This window comes from Crocodylus siamensis, chromosome 4 (genome assembly GCF_052110815.1).
Source record: "Crocodylus siamensis isolate JL-2025a chromosome 4, ASM5211081v1, whole genome shotgun sequence".
NCBI lineage: Eukaryota > Metazoa > Chordata > Crocodylia > Crocodylidae > Crocodylus > Crocodylus siamensis.
In genome coordinates, this window is record NC_143398.1 from 148,207,168 (window position 1) to 148,233,973 (window position 26,806).

General features: G+C 47.6%; 1 protein-coding gene and 1 pseudogene across 4 annotated transcripts in view; one reads left to right on the plus strand and one right to left on the minus strand.

The window, feature by feature from the left end:
• The window catches only part of LOC149866763 (acid-sensing ion channel 2-like), a 447,342-nt gene that overhangs the window by 303,540 nt on the left and 116,996 nt on the right, over positions 1 to 26,806 (minus strand). The gene's annotated exons all lie outside the window — the stretch shown is intronic.
• LOC149866765 (uncharacterized) overlaps positions 20,704 to 26,806 on the plus strand; it is a 41,627-nt pseudogene continuing 35,524 nt past the window's right edge.

Genomic DNA, 26,806 nt, shown 5'->3' on the forward strand with positions numbered 1-26,806 from the left:
CAGATGGCTTGCAGCCGCCTGAGGAGGGTCTTTCCGTCGATGCTTCTCTTACCAGGACCCTCCGGCTCCGTCGCCTCCGGCTCCACTGCCTCCGGCTCCCCTGCCGCCGTCTCCGCCGCCACTGTCTCTGCCGCCACCGTCTCCGCTGTCGCCGGCATTGGCTCCCGTCGGAGCCTCTCCCTCCTTCTGTTTGGGGTTGGGGGGCTCCTTTTATCTCTCCGGGCTGGTCCTGACCCAGATCTGCCCGGGTTCCTGGAAGGGGAAGGCTTCCGAGCCCACTTCCAGGTCCGCACCCATAAGCTAGGCTGGACTGCACTGCCTTCCGCCTTGCCCCGGCCCCCCGGGTCTTTGACCCCTTCACACTTACCATAAAGAAGTTCTTCCTTACATCCAACCTGAAACTGTCCTCTAAGAGTTTATGGCCATTGCTTCTTGCTCTGCCCTGGGAAACCCCTAGTGAACAGTTTCTCTCTCAGCTCCAGATATTCACCCCTTACATACTTATAGACAGCCACCAAGTCCCCCCTCAGTCTTCTCTTCCCCAGGCTTAACATTCTCAGATCCCTTAGTCTTTCCTCATATGGTTTGTCAGCATCATTCATTCACTCATTCATTCATTCATTGCCTCACCAGTTATGGAGACTGTGGGCAAGGACCAGTGTCTTGACACATGGTTGACTGGTGGGTAGCCCTCTACTGTGCCATGGCCTTAAAGGGACCCTGTGGGCAACCCTCATTGGCATACCTGGGAGTACATGGCTCATTGGTTAGCTACACCATCCACAGATTTTGGGAGCCAAAAACAGCAAAAAACCATCCTGAGCAAGTATGCCCATAAGAAACAAAGTTGCGAGCATGGCATGTCTGTTGTACAAACTTTTTGCACCGAAACGAGGGTTGGAAGGGGGTGAATTTTCTTGACCTGCTCAACAAGAGACCTATAAATTGAGGGCCCAGGGGCCCAGGTATGGGTACCCCTTATTGAGCTGAGATGTCTGAAACTGAGGAGAGAAGACAACAGACCAGGGAGAGAAGACAGCAAATGAGGGTGTGTAAGACTAAGACCACTTGGTCCTAGGCAGAAGCTAAGAGCCTGGTGCAGGTGCTGGGGAACGCTGAAGTGTCAACTGAATTTGGCATCGGCCACAGCCCAAGTGTGAAATTATACATCTATCTGGATATGTCCAGGAGACTTGTGGAGCAGGGTCACAACAAGAAGGTGCTCCAGTGCAGAGTTAAGGCCAAGAATATGAGGACTACTTTGTGATGTGAAGTAGCAAGAGCTCAGTAGAAGAGCACCCTGGTGTGTAACGTGCCACATTATGTCAGGCAATGAGACTATCAGAGATATCCAGACCATCCTCCGCTCCTGAGTTCCAAAACCTGCTGCCTCAAGTGAGGAAGAGTGCCAGTTCACTAGTAGTGGCCCTTGAAGAGTCTGCGGAAGAGGAGAGAACTGGTGCATCATCCTCCACAATCAGTATGTGAAGCCCTGGAGAACCTTTAAATCAATTGTTTTCTGAACTGACACCTGTGATTAGGCTGAGCTGCGAGTTGAAGGTGCAGAGGGATTAAGTTGGTGTCCGACACTGCTTTAAAGATTCAGCAAGTTAGGCAGTGCAGGGAGGCTCTGCTGGGCAATTGTTTGCAGCCATTCAGGGCCTGCAGTCCAACAACGTGACAGACAGGCAAGCCCTTCTTGGTGGTTTTCCCCGACCACTTCTTATCTGATTTCCTAAGCATAGCCTCTTAAAAAAGGCTCGATTCCCCACATTCTTTGATTTTCAGCTCTGCTTGTTATGCTGTGACCGCCAAAAAAATTCAGACCACATAGGAAGCCCGCTAACGATGCCCAGACAGATAGGATTGTTAATGTCATCAGTACCTGTGCAGTGTTGTTGAGGGAGATTGCAGGGAAGGCACATCAGGTCTGTGGCCAAGTGTCGTCCAGGCAACGCAGCAGGAGGCATTCAAGAGAATGTGAGAGAGACGGAAGGTAAAACAGTATTGCTTATTTGCAGTGAAAGCTGTTGATTATTGTTGATTGCTTGTTTGTTGTTTTAAACATTCAATGCCTATGGTTATTACTTCCTGTTATAAAAGTTGTTATAAAACTTGTGGATTATTGATTGAGGTTTTAAAAGTTGAAGAGTATTGCTTGTTGATCGTGGTTATCTTATAAATGCTCTGATGTTTGGTAATTTATGTAAAGTATGCTTAATATATCAGTAAATGTTAACTATTTTTAAAAAAACAACTTTCTTATTTTCTTTTCTTCCAATGTGGGGCATTAGGAGGCCATCAAGCCAAGCTCCCTGGCTTTGTTTTCATCACCACCAAATCAGGGAGGATTGTTAAACTAACTTGTGAAACTGGAAAAAGCAGTAAATCCTCAAGCAGCATCAACATAACACAGGGGGACAGGGCACTGCAGGTTGGGATTGAGGGGCACTGACAGGGTCAGGGTTCCCCAGGTCAGGAGTGAGGGCTCAGGGGGCTGTGGCTCTAGAGTGAGGAGCAACATAATGGGCAGGGCCAGGGTACCTCTTTTTTGGAACTTTTTTGGAACTGGAAATATGTGAACCTTAGTGAAGGTGACGTTATCAGTAAGGGCTGCCTGCTGCTATTGTGGGAGCGCTCATGGGTCTGACTGTGGGGTGAGGCTGTGCAATTGCGACTGGTGTGGCAACCAGTACAAGAGGGGAAAACGTTATGAAGCACGGCAGCTACAGGCTGGCTGCACTCAGTGCTGTGAGAGGGCGGGTGCCATTTGCTTTAAAGGGCAAATGAAAGCAGTACAGGGCATCCCCTTTAGGTGCCCAAACAGTTTTTCACTCCTGAACTGAAGCAGGGCCAGATTATGGGGTGATGGTGCCATTTTCATTAAGGGATGCCTGCTGACATGGCTCTGACTGTAGGGTGAGCTTACGTGTGGATTAAATTCTGTTGGCTATGGGCTAAAATTCTGTTGATCAGGAGGGTACCATTTGTTCAAAAAGGAAAGGAAACTGCTCCCCCCTTTAGACAGCTAAGAGGTTCTTCATTCCTGGATGGAACTAGAGGCAGATTATGGGGTGATGGTACCAATGTCACCCTGGTCAGGGCATGACCGGGGGAGGATGGGGGAGGGAGATGGGGGGCAGGAGGGAGGGACAGAGGCTGGGTTTCTGGGCAGGTAAGCAGAAGATTTATTCATGTCGGGCTGGATGGACCGCAACACTTTGCATGCAGCACCTGGAGTCTGAAAAACACATTACCCAAGTACCTAAAAACTGCAGGTATCCTCCTTCTCTCCCATCTGCAATTTGAAGCAAAATCTGGTGGAAAAAGGGGCTCAACTACACAAAAATTGCAGTGGCATCTGGTGGACAAAGGGGCTCATTACATGTCACTGAGGGTATTTCTGTTTTCATGTGATGTATCCATGGAGACAGCTGTGTAATTCATGGTGATTGAAAGTAAAATACATTGGGATGTGTTTTACTTTGAATTGCAAAGAAGATATTTAAATCACTAAAAAAAACCCCCCATGAAACCTGTAACACAATTAAAGAGCAAAAAAGGGCAATTTCCATCATGTGTAAAAGTGTCCAAGATGATTGGTCATTTAACACTGCAATCCAGGAAATGCTCTTCATATTTTCAGATCAAATTAAAATTATGCAGTCAAACCAATTTTACAATCTTTTCTTCAATACCTGATGAAGAGTGTTTGTGCCAGAAAGATTGCAATTAAAGATATATTTTTGCCAAAATCCAGTTGTTCTAATATAGATACCTCAAAAAATCCCAGGCACCCTTGAAGTGTTTTCTATTAAGGTAGCTACCAGCCTAAAGGAATATATATAGGACATCAACAGCATTGCCAAACAGACCTTCTGACATCAAAGAACACAACAGATCAGAGCTGATATCTGCTTTGAATTCAGGGGTATAAATCCTTAACTTCCAAAATCCCATGGCAAAAGTACAAAATGATGACCTTTTCATACAATCGCATACATTTGTATAAATCCAGGTACAAACAGGTTGTAAGCACTTGCCTTAACATTGTACCTTCTGACCTTGAACATGGATGATCCCAACCATAGGGAATAGAAGGTGGCTTTTGAGTATTTTAAAGCCAAGGCAATTTATTTAGCCACACACAAGTAACTGCTTAGATTTCCCAGAGCATCAGGTTTGGAAAGAGCAAGAAAAACAGCCCATTTGGGCTTGATGACTTATAGTAGATGAGCAGTGATATTTGTTTTTATCTCTGCAAGTCTGTTGTCAACAGTTATTCATTACCAAAAAGATTTAAACCAGGAGGCAATCTTTAAGCAGCATTAACAAGGTCTGTGACATTACATTTCCTTTGTTTTAAAAGGAATAATTTCTCAGAACCACATGTACACAAGGCCCACAGCTCACCTTCAGCTCCTTGCAAATCAATTTCCTAGCCAACAGCACTAATGTAGAGACTAATGGAGGTAGCACAGGAGTGGGCAATTATTTTTGGTGGAGGGTCACTTACTGAGTTTTGGCAAGCCATCGAGAGCTGCATGACAGGCCACCAGGGGCACATCCGGCCCCCAGGCTGCATTTTGCCCACCCCAGAGGTAGCATCAGCTCTTCCTGCCTTTGATTCCCCAGCTTGAGAAACCAGGGTCCCATTATACCTGGCTGACCTACAGGAAGCTTTTGGCATGAGTTGAGAGCAGAACATGACCTCACACCTCTAGAGCAGTAGGTTTCAATTTTTTTATTTAGAGACCCCTAACTTTTTTTTTTTTGAATGGAGGTGTGGACCCCTAAAAAAATCTGCATGGATATGCAGATCCTTTGGAAACAGAATAACTTTTCTGGGATTTGAAACTTTATTTTTATAATCATCTCTCGTGGACCCCCTTCGACAGTGTGTGGATCTCCAGCAGTTTGCAGACAACAGGTTGAAAACCACTGCTCTAGAGCAAAATATCCCTCTACAGCTGTTTGAGTACTCGGAAGATAAGACTTAATAGATGAAGTATTGCTCACCATTAACTATAGTGGAGCCAGCGCTCTACAACATAGCTGCCCAACTTGCAGTTCCCAAGTGCTGCAGCCCCAGATTCAGAAAAGTTGGACTGCCCTCCTATATCTACCACACTATTAAGATCCTGCATATGTTGTCATCATAGAAGGGAAAGCATTCATTGTCCTTTAATGTAGAGAAAACAGTCTCAACTCTTTAAAGTACAATAAATTATTAAAATAAATAAAAGAGAAACTGAATGAGAGTGAGAGACAAATATCTAATTTGTTTTTCACAGACGACTGGCTTAGAACAGAAGTCCAGATCTGAACTCTGCATTTGATCAGTTTTCTGCTTAAAACTGCCATCTAATTGCAATCCCTGAATTCATGTACAAAAATCCCAGCTGCATCAGTAATGTGAATTAGAAAACCTCCAGTAACCTGCTATTTATCACTGGGCCTGTGCCACAGAATTCCAATTCTTAGCTGTCACCAGTAAGCTGCCTCATGTATTTCTATAAAATGCAGACCTACAGATGCATATGATGTTACAAATTACTAGTGTTCATATACTATGTGTATGATGTTACAAATTAGTAGTATTCTGCCCAGACTTGATATATGCCTTGTACAATCTCTCACCACTGTCAGAAATTAGATAGAAAAAATGAGACCATAAATAATATGACACTAGCTCAATTCACTGCTAATACAGAATTATTCCTCCTACAGTTACGTAGTAAATGAGTCTTATAACTGAAGATGCCACTAGTCAAATCATACATGACAAAGCAGCATAATGGATTACATAAACAAATCCTGCTACTGAAAGACAATGTCTGTTAAGTGGAAATAGAATAATAGAAGTAGTAGTGTTGGAAGGGACCTCCAGAGGTCATCTAGTCCAACCTCCAAAAGATTCATTTTGAATGAAGAAAAAACAAGGAATACAAAAAGGAGTTCAGTAATATGTGGTAAGCTTTTTCTCATGAGGAATAAAGTTGTGTATGGAACTGAAAATGTGTTTTTTTTCTGAAAGGTGACTGTAAAAATGGTCCCTTCTGACTCAGCCAACTGTGTGTGCAGTCATATCTTTTCCATCTTTTTCTTCCCTTTAGTCCCAGAGAGTCAGAACAGCTCTGGAAAGAACACAATTCTTGTCTAGCTCCTGCATTTAGCAAAAGAAAAGTTAGCCAAGTTCCAAATGCATTTTTAAATGCTGATGATGTGAGACACTTTCTTTCAGATTCCAGGATAAATCTGTAGCCCAGGCAAACAAAACATCATTTTTATGCTTTCAAACAGAGCAGATTTCCTCTAGATATCACGGAGGCATGGCAAACATGGAACATCATGATGCCATTCTTATAGCCATTTTTCAGAGCAGAACTGAGCTTTAAGAGATTATTGGATTCAATATTTTGGCCAAACATCTTCTATAACATTAGAATCATAATGTTGCATTTCCACATTAAGTTGTTTCCTAGCAGCATGTCAGCTATTTGGGGTGAGAATAACATTTTCAATAAATCCACCTGTCTCATCATGGTTTAATATAAACATCTTTTTATAACTTTTTGCTTGAGAATGGAATTGAATCTGGACTATGGAAATGTACTAATGTAATCAAGCAAGTGGCAATAAAGAAGTTATTACTATTCACTGCAGTACTAAACTAAGGCAATGTATATAAGCTTTAGATGCAGAAGAAGCTGCTCAGAGACAGCCTTACAAAAGGAAGGGGATGTTTTAAAAGGGGCAATGTTAAATGCAGTTGGGAAAATATCTGGTGATGAACATTCTTAAACAAGTACTCCATATTATACTAGAAAGGAGTTTAGTACATGTTGATATAATTGCTCTGCTGGGACTCTGGCTAAATTACCACTGAAGGTGCTGATTGGGCAAGGTGCTTTTTAGCTATAATTGTACTGCAATAGTACTTAGAAGCCTGAGTTATGGCCTGGGACCCTACTGTCTTTGGCACTGTAGAAACATAGGACAAAACAATAAAGAACTTATGCATAACCTTTATGCTGATCTCAGCTCACAGTGACACAATCGGACCACTGATCATGAAGCTCACAATTAAAACGTCAGCTCTTATTAGCAAAGCCATTTTCATAGTTTCATAGTTGGTAGGGTTGGAAGGGACCTGAGCAGATCATCAAGTCTGACCCCCTGCCATGGCAGAAAAGAGTACTGGGGTCAAATGACCCTGGCACGATGTTCATCTAGCCTCCTCTTAAAGACCCCCAGGGTAGGAGCCAGCACCACTTCTCTTGGAAGTTGGTTCCAGATCCTAGCCGCCTTGACAGTGAAGTAGCGCCTCCTGAAAATTTTGATACACACAGGGTATGTCTACACAAGTGCATTTACTGCGAAGTAACCAAAATTACTGTACAGTACAGGTACACATCTATATGTGCATGCCTCTATTTCACAGGAAGTATGGCAACTTCTGCTGACTTGAATGTAGAATTGATACCTGCATTATGCAGGTATCAAATTTACACCCAATTAGCTACTGCACAGTAATTCTCATATAGATGCTTTACTGCATAGTAACTCAGGAGGCCCCCTTCTGGGTCTGCCCAGCCACTAGGGGGCTAGCCCGAGCCTGGCCCCAGGGGTCATGGCCTAAGGCCTCTCTTAGCTTCAATTTGGGACTAAAGTTAGTCCCAAGTGCTGGCAGCCATGTGGCCGGAGGTTGGAGCTCCCACTGATGGCCACAGAGGCACGAGGCAGGCTGCTCTGATCTGGGACTAAATTTAGTCCCAGGTTGCCTGCATGTGTAGATACCAGCCTATCACAGACTCATAGAAGTAGGGTCAGAAGGGACCTTGTAGATCTTCAAGTCTGACCCCCTGCCTGGGCAGGAGAAAAAAAAAAAATACTGGGCTCAAATGATCCCAGCTAGGAAGGCATCAAGCCTCCTCTTAAAGACCCCCAGGGTAGGAGCCAGCACCACTTCCCTTGGAAGTTGGTTCCAGAACCTAGCCACCCTGACCGTGAAGTAGTTCTTACGGATGTCTAATCTAAACCTACTCTCCAACAACTTATGACCGTTATTCCTTGTTATGCCAGGGGCACTAGGGGAAACAAGGTCTCTCCCAAACCCCTCTAGTCCCCCCTAGTGAGTTTATAGACTGTCACCAGGTCCCCCCTCAACCTTCGCTTGTGAAGGCTGAACAGGTTCAGGTCCCGCAGTCTCTTATTGTAGGGTCTGCCCTGTTGTCCCTGGATCATGCAGGTGGCCCTCCTCTCAATGTTGTCCACATCCCTCCTGAAGTGGGGCGCACAGAACTGGACACAGTACTCCATCTGTGGCCTGACCAGTGCTGCATAGAGGGGGAGGATCACCTCCTTGTCCCTGCTAGAGATGCACCTGTGGATGCACGACAAGGTCCAGTTAGCCCTGCCAACCGTGACCTCGCATTGTCAGCCCATGTTCATCTTCGAGTCAATAATGACTGTTGGCACCACCAGCTGCATGTTTTTCAGCAGGAGCTCAGTTAAGAGGTCTGTACCCTAGGCAGAGCCACCCCTAGGGGTGTGTGGGGCCTGGGGCATATCACCCCATGCGGGGCCCAGGGGTGGCAAGTGGCCGGAGCAGAGCAGGGGGTGGGGTGGGGTGGGGTGGTGAGTGGCCAGAGCACAGAGCTGGGGGGTGGCGAGTGGCTGAAGTATGGAGTGGGGGGGGGGGGTGGAGTGGCGAGCGGCCGGAGCATGGAGCTGGCAATGTGCAGCAAAGCTTGTATGGCACTGTCTGTGGGGGCCCTCAAAGCATGGGGCCCGAGGCAGTTGCCCCAATTAGCCCCCTCCTTGGGACAGCCCTGACCATGGATGACTATGTCTGGGGACCTTGAGGCAGAAACCAGTCTCCAGGCCCTGAGGATGTCCTGGTGGAGTTCCAGCAGCTCGTCAAGGCCTCATATGGATGGCAGCCTCACAAGGCCAATCACAGGACAATCACATCAGAACCCTTAGAGATATTGGAGGAAGGTGTGCTAGTGGGTATGTCTTATGGAACACCATGCTGCCTGGCTACTGGCACTGTAAAGGAGCTTCTTCAGCCTGAAGGTAAAAGATGCAGACCTGGCTGTGCAAGCAGATCAGGTTCTTCCCCCACTTATACAAGGGGAGACTCAGGACACCTGCAGAGACCCAGTGCCATTCGGGCCAGAAGAACACTAGTGCTTATCTCTGAAGCCTAGCTAGGAGCTTCAGGTGCAAGGGCAAGGTGTTGAAGTGGTGCCAGAGACATGGACAAGGCAAGCTGATTGATGACCAGTGCCTGCCTGCAGGGGCAGAGGCACTAGAGAAGCCCCACTCATGCCTGTAACCACTCAGACACTCTAACTTCATGAGGTTTTTTCATAGATTTCATAGACGTTAGGGCTGGAAGGGACCTTGGAAGATCATCGAGTCCAGCCCCCTGCACCAGGGGCAGGAAGTCAGCTGGGGTCACAGGATCCTAGCAAGATAAACATCCAATTGACTGTTAAAGGAGTCCAGAGGTGCTTGTTCTCTAGTTGGCAGGGGTGGCTGAGGGACAGGTAGACCCCCAGGTACCACAGGAGGCCCACATGCCAGCAGATGCCATGGCAGATGCAGGTGGGAGGGAGCCCATCTGTCATCCGTCACCTACTGTCAGTCCAGAGCTCTTGGTCAAGTTGACCCAGGTAGAGGAGGCTGTCAAGTAGATAGATGGGCAGGCCTCCACCTGTGCCAGGTTGCTCAGGTCCTGAACAGTGAGAAGCAACACACTGACCTATGCTGATAGGACCAGTCTCATGACTGGTTCCTGGACTACCATCCCCACCAACTGCTTGTGCAGGAGGCAAAGGAAGGGCTCAAGGGTGGCAGTGTAGAGCTATCCCAACAGTGGGCAGCCTTGATGCACTCCTCACCCAAACAGGATGAGCTCCATCAGTGTCCAGTTGAGTTTGACCAGACATTCAGCAGAGGTGAACAGCATCTGGAAAAACTATATGAAGCAGGGATTGAAGCTGAACACCCTCAGTGTGTCTGCAAAATACCCATGATCCATCATGTCAAATGCCTTCTCCTGGTCAAGGGACAGGACAGTGAAAGATAGGCTGATTCTGGAAAGTAAGCTCAAGGAGGAGATGAGGTCTAAGTTGTTGAAGATGGTCCATCCTGGCACTGTGTACATCTGGTCAGGGTGGATCATATCCACCACCACAGACATCAGGTGCAGCAAGATGGCTTTTGTTATGATCTTGTTACACATTCACTGGAGGGAAACTGGGCACCAGTTTCTCAGGTTGCAGGGGTCATCCTTATTAGGCAGCATGGTCAGCAAATCCCCCTGTTCAACAGGGGGAGTTCCCCATCCCCTTTGGACTCAGTCCAAACTGTGGTAAGGCCTGGGCTGAGGACTTCTCAGAAGGTGCGGTAGAGCAACAGTCAACCTGTTGATGCCTGGTGGCATAGATGACATGTAGGGGGTGCATGTGCACCCCCTGAGAGCAAGTGCTCTCAGATTAGGTGATGGGTAGGAGGGGCAGATGGAGTGCTGGTGACCCCCACCCTGAGAAGTGCTGATGGCACTCCCGGGCATGCTGCTAGCACCTCAGGGCTCTGTGTCCACCTGCAGATGGTCCCCGCTCAGCCTGCCCTTGCCACTGACCCCCATGTAACTGCTTGCAAGCGGTCACTATGCCCCCCCAGCCTCAGGAGGCACGCATCACCTCTGCCTGGTAAACATCAGGCAGAAGGCATCCAAGCTCAGCCAGAGTGATAGGACCTTCAAGTCAGTCCTGGCTCATGCTGATCTGTAGCAGCCACTCCCACAGGACCTGGAGGGCATAAGTACTGGTTGGATTTCGTGAGACGAGCACCGCATAGAAGCCCTCACCATCACAGCTTACTGGGATCCAGGAGGCAGATGATGTACTTCATTGCCCCCTTTTTTCCAGAGGATCTAGATCTGTGATCAGATGAACACCTTGTGGGCACAGCTGTCATCCAGAGCTCTTATTAGCAAGGTGACAGATGCATCTGATGAAACAAAACCCCCAGTTGCAGAAGCAATGGTAAAAAATATATATATTCTACAGGAGCCTGAAGCTACAAATAGTAGAAAATCAAGCTGCAAGCCTTGATTGCATGTTAGCTTTGACTAGCAATGCCCTGACTTCAGAGACATTGCATCAAGTCCTTAGCATAACTCAGATGGGGAAGAGAGGGAGGATTTATTTATAAGGATACAAGACTCATTGCAATGTTCTGCTTCAATTACAGTATTAATATATTTCAGATTGTATATTTCAATTCACTACTTGCCCACTAGTCTGTTTCAGCTCAATAATAATTTTGGGTAATGGGCCAGGACATACACATTATGTAGAAATTCATAAACACATGACATGACAGCAGGGTTAGAATTCAGCTGCTAGAACTACTGCAGCTTCTCCATTTCACCTCCCCTGTCACCAAAGAGAAACTGGATCCTAGGAAGGTTAATCTTGACATAATTTAGACACTGCCTATCACCTGCACAAAGAGAATACTGTAAAACAGCCTCCTAGTAGAATTAAAATAGATCAATAACATGAGAAAGAAAACAGAGAGAGAGGAAGCAAATTCAGATAAATTAATGAGTTGTGAAGCAGACATACCTACTGAAGGTTTATCATCTACATGTCTGACTGCGCTACCTGTCTGTGTCTCAGGAATAAAAGAAAAGAAAAATGTGACACAATCCTGGAATGTGCCTTTAAAATCAGCCATTACTTTTCACTTCCTTTTAAACAATGCAGCATTGCAGGCCACGACTCAGAAATGATTCATCCTGTTTGACAACATTTGAATGCCATGAAACCTACATGTGAGCATATTTTAGATCTGACAGTCCCAAAATGATTAAATAGTATTCAGCAGCCAGGTATGATTGGCTCATGAATGGTCCTAACCTCAAGGCATGTTCAATCAATGCAAATTTGCTTTGGTCATAATGTCCCTTAGACAAAGCTATGGGAGAAAAGGGGGAACAAGATTTACTTTGATACAAAAATCAACAGATTGAGTTCTGCCTAAACCTGGCAGTGGGGTTGAGGCAAATTCCTAGATCACCTTTTTGGTGCCATGCCATGGAGCCAGAGGCTCCTATCATTTTAAGTAGAGAGTGCAGCATGCCAAGCTGGCTGCATGGAGCTGCAGCAGAGGAGCACAGTTGGCCATTCCAATGGGAAAACCCCTGCAGGTGACTGGAGAGCCACATGACTTGAGGCAAAGCAGGCTGTTTGTCCGTGTGTGCTGCAGGGGAAGGAGCTCCTGGGAGGGGGGCTTCAAGGAACAGGCCCATGGACACCCAAGCTACCCAGGGGAGGTAGACAGAGAAGCTAAATGGGAGGTATGATTTGTGGTGGGGTACTGACCCAGAGTGGGGATAAAGTTTAGTTTGGAAGTGGTTTGCATATATTTGTGTTATGATTAAGTCTGGAGGGTTGGTTTGTGGCTATGGGGATAGTATGGAGGTTACAAAGGCATCTGCAGGGCACCCACCTTGAGTCTGTTCAGAGATCCCTAGTGGGGGTTGGGCAGACTGAGAGCATGATTAATGCCCTAAAGAGTGTCAGGCATTCCAAATGTCCACTAGGGAGTGGTCTAAGTGGACCCCCTGAGGATGGTGGTGATGGCCTAGCTCTACTCCCTGCCCATATGGTCCTGCAGCTTGGGGGTGATGTTAAAGTCCCCACTGAGGACTAGGAGCTCATGAGGGTTTACGGTGCCAAGGTAGGTGGCTGCCTGCTGATAGAACCAGGCCATCTCTGAGTCATGCACAGGAACATATATATTCATCAGGTTCAGAACAAGCCCCTGTGCCCAGACTTGGAGATGCAGTAGAGGCATGGGACTACCTTAATGGCTTGGAGGATTTACAGCTGCAGGCTTGGGGAGAAGATGGTAACCACTCATGCAATACTCCATAAGGTGGCTGAAGTCACCCTTTCTCACACTCCAGCCACTAGCTGGCTTCAGTGACCTCAGTTGCATGGGTCTCCTGCAGAAAAAGCATAGAGTTCCCCCCATCCTAAAGGAAGGAATACCTGGTACCTGTGGAGACCTGTCCTGCAGCTGCATCATGTTGAAGATCACAATGTTAAGCAACCTCATTGCTGGGGGGTATCAGCAGGCCTAGCAGGGGCCTTGAGGGTGGCAACACCAGGCCCAGAGCCTAGCAGCAACCCTACTACCCTCCTGTGTACATAGAAGGTGTCATGGATGCTGTAGGCCTACAGGTAGGTCTTGGCATTGCACCACTTCAGCCATGTGCCTTCCTCCACCAGCATCATCACAGCATTGAGGATGCAGTGGAAGTCCCCCCAGTGGTCCAGGCTGAGCTGCACCTGGCTCCCAGAGAACCGTGTGCTCTCTGGGAACTGGAGCAGCTCTTTCCGGGGGACCATTGGAGCTGAGAGGTTGTCAGACTCCACAGAGCCCATGGACTTTTCTGGTCATCCTCTTCCTAGCCCTGTGGCTCAGCAGGAACCTCTTGATGATGGTGGGGGCAGGTCAGAACACAGTGGGGTCAGTACAGGGCTCCCCTCAGGGTTTTTCTGGGTGTCAGGGGACCCTGCTTTGCCCTCCCTCTGTTAGGACCATAGGGCAGGTCTAAGATAATTTCTGGGGAGGGGGAGGGTTTTGTCACTGGACCTGCCCCGGGGTGGCCAAGGCCTGTGTCTCAGCATTCACTGTGTTGGGGGGAGGGGCGGGGGGTAGGTTGCTGTCAGCAGAGTGGGAGCTGTCCTCTGTGGGCTCCTCTCCGGAATCTTCTTTATGTTCCCTGGGGATGGGGTACCTGGCACAGCTCAGAAGGTATCAGGCACATCTTTCAGCTTGGCTCCCCTCTTGGTGGGATGGAGGGGGGACTCCCTCCATGTTAGAGGGCCTGAGCTGCCCTTCTTTTGCTTGCCAGTGGCTGAGGCATGGGGGGTCCCCTGAGCTTTGTGGGGGGGGGGGGCTAGGTGCAGCAGCTGGGGTGTCAGAGGTGTTAGAGATATGGGCACCCCTCTCTCTGGTGGAGTTGCCAGTGCTCCCCAATGCTGGCCTAGGGGGCACTCTTGATGCAGGTGTCCCAGTGCACAACACCAGAGGCACCTCAGGTCCCCCATGATGTATTAGATTATTAGGTAACCCTTAGGCCTTAAAGTGTGGGCCTTCTTTCTCAGGCAGCCAGCACATCACCCTGTGCCTGTAAGTGAGGGCCTGGAAGAGGACCCCACTGTCAGAGGTAGATAGGTTGGCTTTTCTTCTAGTTTGGCTGATCTCATATGGTGGGCCTTAAACTAGCTTTGCCAGGGGAAGGGGCCGCTCCCAGTGGAGAGGATGCTTCACCATAATGCAGGGTGACAAAAGAAAGGGATGGCCAGGTAAGCAACAACGTCCTGGGACTAGGGGGCCACAACTGTCCTGTGTGTTGCGGGGAGGTGCGTGCACCCTCAGGAGGCCTCAAGTGCCTCTATACTAATGCGCGTAATATGGGGAACAAGCAGGAGGAACTGTGCCTCGTGATTGCGAGTAAGAATCCAGACCTAGTAGGGCTCACAGAAACCTGGTGGGACCCCACCTACGACTACATAGAAGTGACAGGACAGAGAAAAAAGGTTGGGGGGGGTTGCACTCTATGTCAAAGAGCACCTCACAACATCAAGGATTAGCTTCAAGTTAGAGAAGAGTTGGGTAGAGACACTGTGGGTCAAACTATAAGGGGGCATGGTGAAAGGGACCTTACGGTGGGTGTATACTACAGATCACCCATCCAGGGGGAAGAACTGGACTGGGACTTCTCCGGTCAGCTTATGGAGACAATTAGGTTAAGGGATGTTATTGTCATGGATGACCTAAACTACCCAGACATTTGCTGGGAGAAGTAGACAGCCAGGTCTGACTGCTCACGTAGGTTCTTGGCTGTATTACAGGACCTTCACCTTATCCAGGAGGTGCACAGCCCCACCAGCGGTAATGCCTTGCTGGACCTGGTCCTGGCCACTGGGGATGACCTGGTGAGGGGACTGAAGGTCCTTGACCACCTGGACAATAGTGATCATCACCTGCTGGAATTCATTATCCAGCGCAGGGTGTCAAGGGCTTACAGCAAGACTAAAGCTCTTGACTTCAGAAGGGCCAACTTCAATGAGCTTCAGAGATTAGTAGGGGAGGCACCGAGGGCCCAGAAGGTAGAGGAGATGGGAGTCCATGGGGGATGGTCATACCTTAAGGGGGTGATCCTCCAGACCTAAAGGAGAACAGTCCTTGAGAGAAACAAGGGGGGTAAGAGTGTTCAGAAATCCCCTTGGCTCAGCAAGGGCATTCAGCAATGCCTGAGGACTAAAAGGGTGGTGTACAACCAGTAGAAGGGAGGAGTTATCACCAAGGAGGATTACTCCTCCTCGGCCTGTGAGTGTAGGAGGGCTATTAGGAAGGCCAAGGCAGTGATGGAACTCAGGCTAGTGTCCAGGATTAAGGACAATAAAAAGTCCTTTTTCAAGTACATTGGGAGCAAGAAGAGGGCACCAGGCAACGTAGGGCCCCTGCAAGACTCAAATGGTAACCTCGTGGCTATGCCAGACGAGAAAGCTGATATTTTTAACAGTTTCTTTGCCTCTGTTTTCTTGAACAAGGACCGGGACATCCTTCCTGCCAGAAGTAGGGACAGTCATGGGGATTGCTCTGTCAGGCCTTCAGTCAGCACAGATGTAGTTAGGGGTCTTCTGGAAGGGCTGGACATTTTTAAATCTGCAGGTCCAGATGCCCTCCACCCAAGGGTGTTGAGGGAGCTGACAGGAATCATCACAGAGCCCTTGGCCCGGCTGTATGAGCACTTGTATGGTCATCTGGCTGGGTGCCAAAGGATTGGAAACTAGCTAATGTGGTCCCAATTTTGAAGAAAGGGAGGAAGAAGGACCTAAGTAACTATAGGCCCGTAAGCCTCACCTTGATGCTCGGGAAGATTTTGGAGAGAATCATCAAGGAGCACATCTGTGGGGGGCCAGCAGGGGAGATCATGCTCAGGGGCAATCAGCATGGGTTCATCAAAGGCAGGTCCTGCCTGACCAGCTTGATTGCCTTTTATGACCAAGTAACCAAATCCTTGCATGATGGAGTCACCATGGACATAGTCTTTCTAGATTTTAAGAAGGCCTTTCACACTGTCTCTCACCCCATTCTCATCAATAAATTAGGTGACTGTGGCACTGATGCCTACACAGTTGGTTGGGTAAAAAATTGGCTGATGGGGCACACCCAGAGAGTAGTGGTGGGTGGGTCATACTCAACCTGGAGAGATGTGAGCAGTGAGGACCCCCAGGGCTCAGTCCACAGGGCCACACTGTTTAACATGTTCAACAGCGACTTGGACAAGGGGGTTGAAAGCACGTTGTTCAAGTTTGCTGATGACACTAAGATGTGGGGTGAGGTGAACACACATTTTAAGGGAAAGAGAGGCTCCAACTAGATTTAGACAGACTACAAAAGTGGGCAGATGAGAATAGGATGGGGTTCAATGTAGACAAATGCAGGGTGCTGCACCTTGGGAGAAGGAATCCACAGCATACATACAGGCTGGGGAGTTTCCCTCTTGAAAGCACAGAGGTGGAAAGGGATCTTGGAGTCATTATTGACTCCAAGATGAACATGAGCCACCAATGCCAGACCGCAGCCAGCAAGGCCAGCCATACCTTGTCATGCATTCAAAGATGCATCTCAAGCCGGTCCAGAGAGGTGATACTCCCTCTCTATGTGACATTGGTCAGGCTGCAATTGGAGTACTGTGTCCAGTACTGGGCACTGTACTTTAAAAAGGATGTGGCCAGCCTGGAGAGAGTTCAGAGGAGGGCCACCCGTTTGATGAGAGGTCAGCAGGACAGGTCCTATGAGGAGAGACCGAGGGACCTGAACCTGTTCAGCCTCGGCAAGAGGAGGCTGAGGGGGGACCTGGTGGCTGCCTACAAACTCATTAGGGGAGATCATCAGCAGAGCCCTTTTCTCCCCAGCACCACCTGGGGTGACGAGGAACAAGGTAATAAGCTGATGGAGAACAGGTTTAGGTTAGAGATCAGAAGGCAATATTTCACAGTTAGGGTGGCCGGAATCTGAAACCAACTTCCTAGGGAAGTGGTCCTTGCCCCTACCTTGGGTAAATTAAAAAAGAGGTTAGATGATCACCTGTCTAGGGTCTTGTGAACCCAGTATTCATTCCTGCCTGTGGCAGGGGGTCAGGCTAGATGATCTGATAGGTCTCTCCTGACCCTAGCTACTATGAAAATGTAGGGCAGTGGCAACGAAGAGCCCAGGCTTAGGATCTGGGGGCTTCCCCGCAGTAGTGTGGGCATAGCTGAGGCTTCCCAGATGGGAAGCTGTATTGGCAGGACCAGGGATGGGCTGAGTGAATGTGGTGCTCTGATGAAGAACACCTGGACCACTTAGGTGCTGGTGGTTTAGTTTTGGCAGCCAGCTTTTTGCCCTTCCCAGCCCTAGGTATGGAAGAGGCTCCTGAGGAGCCCTTACCTGGGTCCCTTTGGGGGAAGTCTGCCTGAGCAGAGCTCCCTGGCACTGCTGGCTCTTCCTTGCTTCATTGCCAGCCTCCAAGTTGGGGACTGTTGGGGTGGCAGTCCACTCAGGGGGCTCCTGCCCTGCACTCTCTCATGGCAGGGTTTCCCCTCCATTCATTAAATGGGTTGAGGGGATCAGAAGGGCTCAGTCAGATGCTTCCTCTGGCTGCACTATGGGAAGGATGTGCTAGTGGGGGTGGGATGTGGTGGAGCAGAAAGGGTGGGCCACGGAAGGGGGGAGGGAAGACACACACACACACACACACACACGGGAGGGCATGCCTCCGGCTTACTCAACTTGTGTACAAAAACAATGAAGGAAACACAGGGCTGGGGAGGGAGTGGGAACACAGGATTCACACAGGGCAGAGATGTAGGTGTTGCCCAGGCAGCTGACATGACTGGGGCAGGTGGAGGGGTCCTGGTGGCACTGTGGGATCTACTTGGACAGGTAGTGTGGGTGGCAGTGGTGTGGGAGGCCCTGCTGATGCTGTGGGATCCTCCTGGTCTGTGTAGCAGCCCAACAGCTCAAAACCTGGAGCAGGAAGCAGAAGCTGGGGGAATCCAGGGGCCTGTGTAGGGAAGGAGGGATCCCGCAGGGAGCTGGGGTGGCAGCAGCAGCAGTGGCAGCAACAGCAGCAGTGGTTCAGGGGAGCTAGCTCAGGTAGAGCAGGCAAGGGGCTGGCTCTATGTGGAGCCAGTGGGAGCCCTCTTTGGGGAAGCCAGGCAGGGAAGCAGGCTCTGGGGAAGGGGAGGGGCACAGTGTTTTGTTTCTTGCCCAAAAGTTTTGGCAACAGGTGGTAGTGCTGGCACCCCCATGTGGCACAGGAGACTGGGCAAAAAGGACCTATGCTCTGACCCAGTAAGTGGTAATTCTTACGTTATTATGTTCTTATAGTCCGAATGATTAATTAAAATTAACGGATTGATTTTAAAGGTCAGAGCAAGAGCTATGAAGCGTTTCCCTGGATCAGGCCTCCTGGCTGCACTAGCATGCTCAGGTACGGTTTGCCTTTTGGAGATCCTTGCTTTTTATTAGGCTGTAAATGTACAATGTCAATGTAATGCAATGGGGTCCCTGACCACCACAGAGCACTGTAAATCTGAAGGATTTTCACTGCCCCAGCAACATATTTGATGACAGAGCGAGGATCACTCCATCTGTACAGGCAGACAGGCTGCCAGCTCCTTTGTCGGACACGATGGTTGGAAACAGATATTACCTAGAATCTCATTTGTGCTGACATTTTTTATGGTGGCACAAATACTGAGCAAATAAACATTGACACCTTTTGTTGCTCCACATGAAAGGGAAAAAAAAATCACTGTGCAACAGAAAGTGGCAATAGGCTCTGCCACTTTATAGCGATGGCCATCTATTACCTCTGTGGCATTTCCCCCACTCAGTCAGATCTATACCTCAGGTCTGGGTGGGTGGGGAGAAATACTTCTCCACTCAACCAAACCAACTTATCCTGCTTTTCCCCACCCATTCAGACTTGGGTCATGGGTATAGCTGAGTGGGGAAAGTGAGATCACTTCACCTCTTGTCCCACATCATCAAGGGCAGTACAAGGGGACAATGCAACACATCATGGCACAGCTGATCTTCATTCAGTAAGATCCACTTCTGTTAGCATATTAGTGTTGTCAGCAACAGCCAGCCTTCTCCAGCCCTCCCCTGTACTATGGTACAGTCATGATAAAGTCCGTTTCTTCTTTTAGCTCTTGCACCATTACTCAATTGAGCATTACACTACAAAGCACCATTAGACACGCCCCATTCCTTTCAGTGGGACACAGAGTTCTTCCCAGAGAATTCATTTTCTCCAGTTAATAGGTACACTTGCATCAGTGGATACCGAGAATTGCATGAAGCCTTTCAAACAGAGCTAGATTAACATATATTGTGCTTTCTTACAGTATCTTATACAGCTGATCTGTCCTGACTGCTCAAAGAAACACCATGCCATGAAAGCATTCATACATCAAAAAGCCCTCTTGGACAGCTATTAACAAAACATAGCAGCAAGGATTATTACTAAAGATATTGCGACAAAATGCTAACAAAGTCTGAAAGCAACAGAAACCAGGTAGAGGATCAACAGGAAATTCCATTACAGCTGACATTTTTTAAAGTTTTGTTTAAATTTGTGTGGAAATAAAAAGGGTTAATAAGCTATAAGGGAGCAGAATCTCTTATTGGCTTCATACTCATGTGCAAGCTCTTTGGGGCAGGGGCTATCATTTCACCCTGCTCTATGGTGGGGCTCAGAGGACTACTAATAATAATTGTACAAAAAGCTCCTGAAGTAAGCACTGAGATCTTTCCCGAAGAAAGCTGAAATAGGCACAAACAGAGCAACTTGTACATACTTCTTCAGGCAAACACTGTATCCTTTTAGCCATAATGCTGGTATTTTCCTAATGCTTCTACTACCCTTTGTGAGGGACTAAAGCAAAAGAACCAATTTGGAAATGAATGTTGCCTTCTAAGTTGTAGGGCAGAGCTCACAAGAGAAGAATTGTAACCCCGCTAACCTGATCTGAGAAGGAATGTACACCTCTTGTCTCTTATTAAATAACTGTGGACTATAGGCAAAGATGGTGATTTGATTTCATGACACTTCACAGAAGCTAACAGCCTAACAATCCAGAGAGCCTCCTGCGCAGCAAAGAGCAAGATTCTAGTTATCTCCTGAATAAAATGTCAAGGTACAGAATTACAGATATTTGCTTACGGCTTCTTCCTGCCCTCCCATTCCCCTTCCCCTTCCCCCCCAGTACTTTGTTTCTGCTTCCTTTTTGAATTTGTTTCCATGATAATGATTGATGGCAAAGACCTTCTTGTGAAAGTGGTTTAGCATTTAAGAGCTGAGGTTTTTATAAATTATTACAATTATGGCTAGTGAAACAGTACAAGAACTGACTTGCGGGGCTGGGAGTGAGGGGAGGAACCACACATCTGGACTGGACTGACTTCCAGAGAGATATCAACCAAGCTGAGGTACACAAACACTTGTTTAAATCTATGTTTATGAAAACACTCAGTTCTTGGGAACACCTTCAATCTGAAGGTCTTAAAATATTTTGCAAGTAGTGGACTCTACTTCAAAACACCACTATGGAGTGGGATGACTACAAAGGTAAGATTTCATAGATGTCATAGACATTAGGGCTGGAAGGGACCTCGGAAGATCATCGAGTCCAGCCCCCCGCCCAAAGGGCAGGAAGTCAGCTGGGGCCATAGGATCCCAAAGGCATAGAGAAAGGAAGTGCTTAAGGCCACACACAAATGAAGTGGCAGAACTAGTAAGAGAATGTAGATTGCATCACCAGATGCCGCACTCATCCTGCCTATTTTGACCAAAGAGTCCTCCAAAGATACTTTTTGCTGTTGTGCCAGGTGGTAACAGGGAAGTTACCTTAGAGCAAGACTGTCCAACTCAAGGCAGGTGGGCTTCATAAACCCCATAAGGATTAACTTGTGATCCACTACCACTGCCCTAAACACTCCTCCTGTTGTTGCCAAAGTCACCAGGCTCCCTCTCCTTCCTCCAGTTCTCTCTTAAAGCCCTCATCCCTGGGACAGTGTGGCATAACCTATCAGCACCCACACAGTTTGTGCAGCAGGGGGGCTTGTGGCAGAATGGCCCAGGATGTCTGCATAGCCCATGTGGTGGACCTGCATGGCACGTGGCCCCTGGCCTCTCAGAAGTTGTACAGCCCTGTCTTAAAGGATAATTCACGTCTGTCTTGCAACCTTTATTCAAACACTTTTGTGAACTACCCACAAAACCGTGACACTACTCAGCATTAAAGAATAGAGGTAACCCATCTCCCCACATTGCCAGCTTAGAGCAATTTAGGGCAGTAAGTAGTAGTGATGGTTGTAGGATTCATGGTAAACAACCAGTGCAAGGGAGCAATCAGAAATTCTAAGGTAGGGTTACCATATTCCCAGTTCCAAAAAAGAGGATGCCTGTCATGCAGGGGGTAGGGGAAAGTGATATGCCAATACTCTGCCCCTGCCCACTCTGCTGCCCCTCATTCCCAAGCCACCCTACCTCCCAGCCCTGCCAGTGGCCCTCACTCCAAATCTGCAGTACCCTGTCCCCCCCGGTCATGCCAGTGCCCTTCACTCCCAACCCACAGCACCTCCCCAATCCCTTCTGATGCCCCTCACTCAACCTGCAAACCCCTGGTGCTGCCAGTGCCCCACCTTTCCAATCCACAGCCCCCCCCACCCAGTGACACTCACTCCCAAGCCACAGCTGCCCCCCCCCATCACCCCCCAGCCCTGTAGCATCTCCCAGCTGCCCTGCAAACACAGGCACAGACCCCAGTGCCACTGGCCTGGCCGTGCAGCTCCACGCTGCCTCTGAAGGTCCCCCATCCCCTTTCCCCACTGGAGGGGTAGGTGCTTCCCCCACTCTGCTGCAGCCCCAGCACCAGGACAACTCCCCTGAGTACCACCAGGCACCCATTCCCTCCACACACACCCATTCCCCCCACCCCAAACAGTCCCCAAGTCCTGGTCCTCCAACCCCCACCTCCCACAGACTTACTTGTATCCAGCTGCTGGGCTGCTCCCCGCCCTACCTGGCTACATGCTGGCCGTGTGTGTATACCCTGCCTCTAATGCCCTGTCCCCAGACACAAGCAGCTTCTTGCTCGCTAGGGAAAGCTAAGAAGTGCCAGAAAAACCTTTGAGCCTGAGTAGAGAAAAATGCCAGACATTTGATCATACTTAAAACAACAATAAGTCCTGGACCAAGACTGGAGGATCTAAAGAAAGAGGACATATCTGAGAAATCCTGGATGTATGGTAACCCTACAGAGAAACTCTGAATAAAAGCCCAGAGTGGTGTGATCTCTGCATACCACATCACTGAGACCATTCTTGGAGGTCATGCACACAGTGTCCATACCTCACAGTTCTGTGAAGATCAGAAAAATCTTAAGAAAAATAAGTTTCAAAAGATTTGAAGTTTGGAAAGCTTCCTTCTGGTGCTCATTCTTAACTTATTGAAGAGGAGGCTAAAGAGATTATTTGACCATGGTCTATGTATGCCGCACAGGGATGAACTATCAGATGCAGGGGTGCTCAGTCCCTGACCTGCAGCCCTGATCAGCACCAGCCAGGCACCACCATTCATTAGATCAGGCCCACAAACAGGATACAGCCAATGAGCCAACTGACACCGCTTATCTGGCCCATGGGCCAAAGAGGTTAATCACCACTGGTCTATTGCTACAGGGCTCTTTAATCCCGCAAAGAAAGGCAGAACAAACACTTATGGCCATAGGCTGAAGCCAGATCCATTAACACTGAAAATTTGGAGCACTTTAACAAAGAGGTTAAGTAGCCACTGGAAGAGTTTCTCTATACTGCTATAGAGTCCCCCCTCAACTTGAGATCTTTGCAGCAAGATAGCCGTATTCTTAAAAAGGTGCACTGACTTGCAGCCACAAGTTGTTGGGTGAAATGTTTTGGCAAGTGATACCTAGAAGGTCAGAGAAGACAAGGAAAAAGCACTTTTCTGGCCTTAAAACTTTTGGATCTCAGAAGGGCTTTTACATATGATTGAAGGGATTACACAAATTGATGGGATAATGCCAAGGAATCTACCTGCAGTTTTAGTTTTTGTAGAGTTTAGAAAACCTAACCCAGATTAAAATATTTGCATTATTGCAAATTACTACTTTGGCTGATGAAGCCTAGGATGAAGCATTCTTATCAAAGAGATCCAGTTCTGGAATGAACTTCCAGAGATTAAGCAAACCAAAATTCTCCCCATGATTAGGAAATGCTGTATGAAAGCACCTCCCTCAGGTCAAGAAAAAAATATTCTCAACATCACCTCTCCAACTTTCCTCCCAGCTCTCCCCAGTTCTCAAGCTCCTCTAACTCCTGTAATTAATGAGCATTCCTCCCTCTAAAAAAATTTCCACAGGGTTTTACTTCAAACAGTCCAGAGATGGCATGATGCTTAGTGAAGTAGCAAAGCTCCCCTGGTAATATGTGAAATGTGTTCCCACTACACATTTAGTGGGCTGTATAGAAATCCTTATGCAAACAGACAGAGTATGTGGAGACAGACAGACAGATGATTATTTCAAATATCATTGGAGAATGTATTTTAAAACAACCAGACATTTTCATGGAATGCCTGGAATACAAAGAATGCAGGAGTGAGTGCCCCATACCAGCTACAAACAAAAGTGAACCTGATGTGGTTGATTCAAGTGGCTGAATTTGAAGAGAATATAGAAAGTAAACAACATAATCACTAGGAAGTAAGTTGATATTGAATATTCTCTCAGTTATAAAGTTTGTAAAGTTTAAGGAGATACTGGTGACACAGGCAGAAAAATAAGTTTGCTTAATACATTCACTGAGAGGTTTAAACTTTTCTGAAGATACCCTTCTAGCCTGCCCAGTATGCAGAACCACCTGAACTGACTATTCACTTAAATGAATAGCCTACTCCATTTTTAAGATTCAGCCTGCTGTTTTATTCAAACAGTTCTGCAGGAATAACACCAGTCAAGGTTGTTGCTCAGTACCATAGACACTTTGTTACAGATGCTTTACTTCTACACTGGAGGAAAAATATATAAATATATGTATTTCCCTCCAGTTTTGCAGAAAAGCATCTGTGGATAAATATATAAATACGACACACAGAGATTAGTTTGTTCCAGTCATCATTAGCAAAGTGATTGTGTAGCTCCGGCTTCACCATTTGTGGTGTTAAACTGAAGAGGTCCCCAGTTCAACACCCCTTTCCCCACAAACATGCACACTGTGTTAGCCAAGATGGTAGCTATCAAAATATCATCAATGCTAGGGACAGACTTAGTAAGCAGAAACTAGTTTAAACCTGTAACAAAACAGATGCTCAGTGCACATAAACCAGCTTGAAAATGGCTCAAACTGGTTTGAGATAAACCTGGTTGAATGTAGTATCAGATTTGGCTCAAACTGGCTTCTGCAATGTCTGCCTGAGACCCCTTAATGGTTTAAGATAAATCAGAGTCCCCCAGCATCCGGGCATGGTCTTGGGCTGGGGGAAGCTCTCTGCTTTACAGCAGGGCTGGCCCCTGCCCTCTGCTGCCTTGCTAGAGCTCCACAGCCTCTGCAGGTGTCTGCCTAGCTTCTGCTCTCCACTCTGTTCTAAGCAGGCATTCCCAGTCCCTCAGACACCTTAGCATTAGCTAGCAGACCATATGCTGGCTACAGTCCCTGCTGTGGGAGAAAGACAGGCAGGCTTTATGGAGCTAATCAGCAGGTAGATTAATGTCCTTCCTTGGAAATGCTGTTTGAGAAGGGCTGTTTGCTCCCCTCCCTCTCCCTCACCACTGTCTGCTAAACAGAATTCTTACCCCCCCCCCCCCGGCTGAGAGGTGCCTGTGTATTAGCCAGCAAACCACATGCTGGGGCTGTGCTGAATCAACAAATAGCTGGTAATCTCTCTCTGTTTTCATAATGGGGCAATAAACAGTGAGGTAAGAGTGATAGGTACTTTTATCATCTCCCCCACCCTTGCTTGCCTGTCAGTTTGATGTAGATAATATACAGAAGCAGGGAGGGTGAAAAACTTTGTATCATCAACAGATGCACGCACTGCACTACACCTCCCACCCCCATTACCTCAAAGTGCTAGCCCTGCAGGCTGGCAATACTCCTGTCCCTTGAGCAGGGAGTCAGAAAAAGCCTGAGACTGGAGCCAGGATGGGGGTTCACACCCCTCCCTAATCAGAGCCCTGCTGGGGCTGGCCACACCCTCATCTGTTTAGCTCTGCAGAAGGGCAGGGAGGGTTTCTCTAGCATCCCCCAGCTTCCAGCCTGAGCCACTGCAAGCATGTGCCTAAATTTCCTCAATCAAGAGGGATTGTCTGTATGGTTGGAAACCAGTTGAGCCTAGGCAGGTTAGACTAATCTGCAAAGGTTGAATCAATTCAGGTTCAGGCTTTTTGAATGCCTGTCCCTAGCTGGTCCTGAACTTCTGGAGGATACAAGAGACCTTTGCCATAGTTCCTGCTTTATCCTACTGTCAGCCATCCATTAGACAACGGGCTCTCTGGAGCAAAGGATTCACCATACCAGTTCAAATCACTGGTTTATCTGCTTGGCAGTCTAACTTTGGAATTAGCCTACATTTAAGATGATCAGAAGGATAACGAATGTGACCATGTGCATTCTAGAGAGGGAGAAAATTATGTAATTCCATATAGCACTCTGTCACCTCCGTAGCATGAGATCCGATTGTAGGCTATAAATGCTATCACTTGATTGAACTATAAATTATTCCACCTTTGGCTGTCCTGCAGAGCCCTCTCTGGGCTGTTGTCCTCTTAAAGTGATAGGCCACCCTCAGCTATCTGTCACATTTACAAACTGATGAAGGCAGACAAGGTTCTTTGGGTAAATGTGATATCTTTTATTAGACCAGCTAGCTAGTTGGATAAATTGTTCTTCACAAGTTTTCAGGTACAAATACCCTTCTTCAGGTGTAGGGAGGGTCTGAAGTTGTTTTGTGCTCTCCTGGATGAGATAGATTCTAGTATGCAAAAATACAGGTCTGTGAAAATGCAAATGTGTGGCAGTGAGGATCAAAACAGGGTGGGAAATAAGGTGTGTATGTGTGGGGAGGGGGAGGCGGGTTGTGACCTGGTGATAGAATATAGCTGGTAAAATGTAGAGAGGTTCCAGGGATTATCAGATGGTAGGCAGGTTATAATGATGAAAGAGTTTGAAGGGGAAAACACAAGAATAAAACCCAGACCCACTGCTTGTAAGTCCTCCAAACATTTCAGGAATGGAAAAACCCCCAGCTATTTTAAACAAAATTGAATTGCTACTCTAAAGTCTGAAAACTACCTGTTCCGAAATCTAGAGGCTTTATTTTTTAATTAATCTGACACTAATTACTGAAAAGCTCAAATACTTAGCACCTCATTTGCATGATTTGGATGTCACTGAATAAAGATTTTACTTTATTTCCATTTTAAAGACTTGCCTTGTATTTTATATTCAGGACAGTTCATTGAGTTTACAAAGCTGAGCTCCATGCAGGCCTATGTTCATAGCACAGAGGTGTCAAATATATGGCCTGCAGACCAGATTTAGCCCTTAGTACCATTCATTCTGGTCTGGTACCACTGTAGACTACCAGAAGTTAGGGGGTGGGGCTAGAGCAAGCCTATTGCAGAATTTGGGA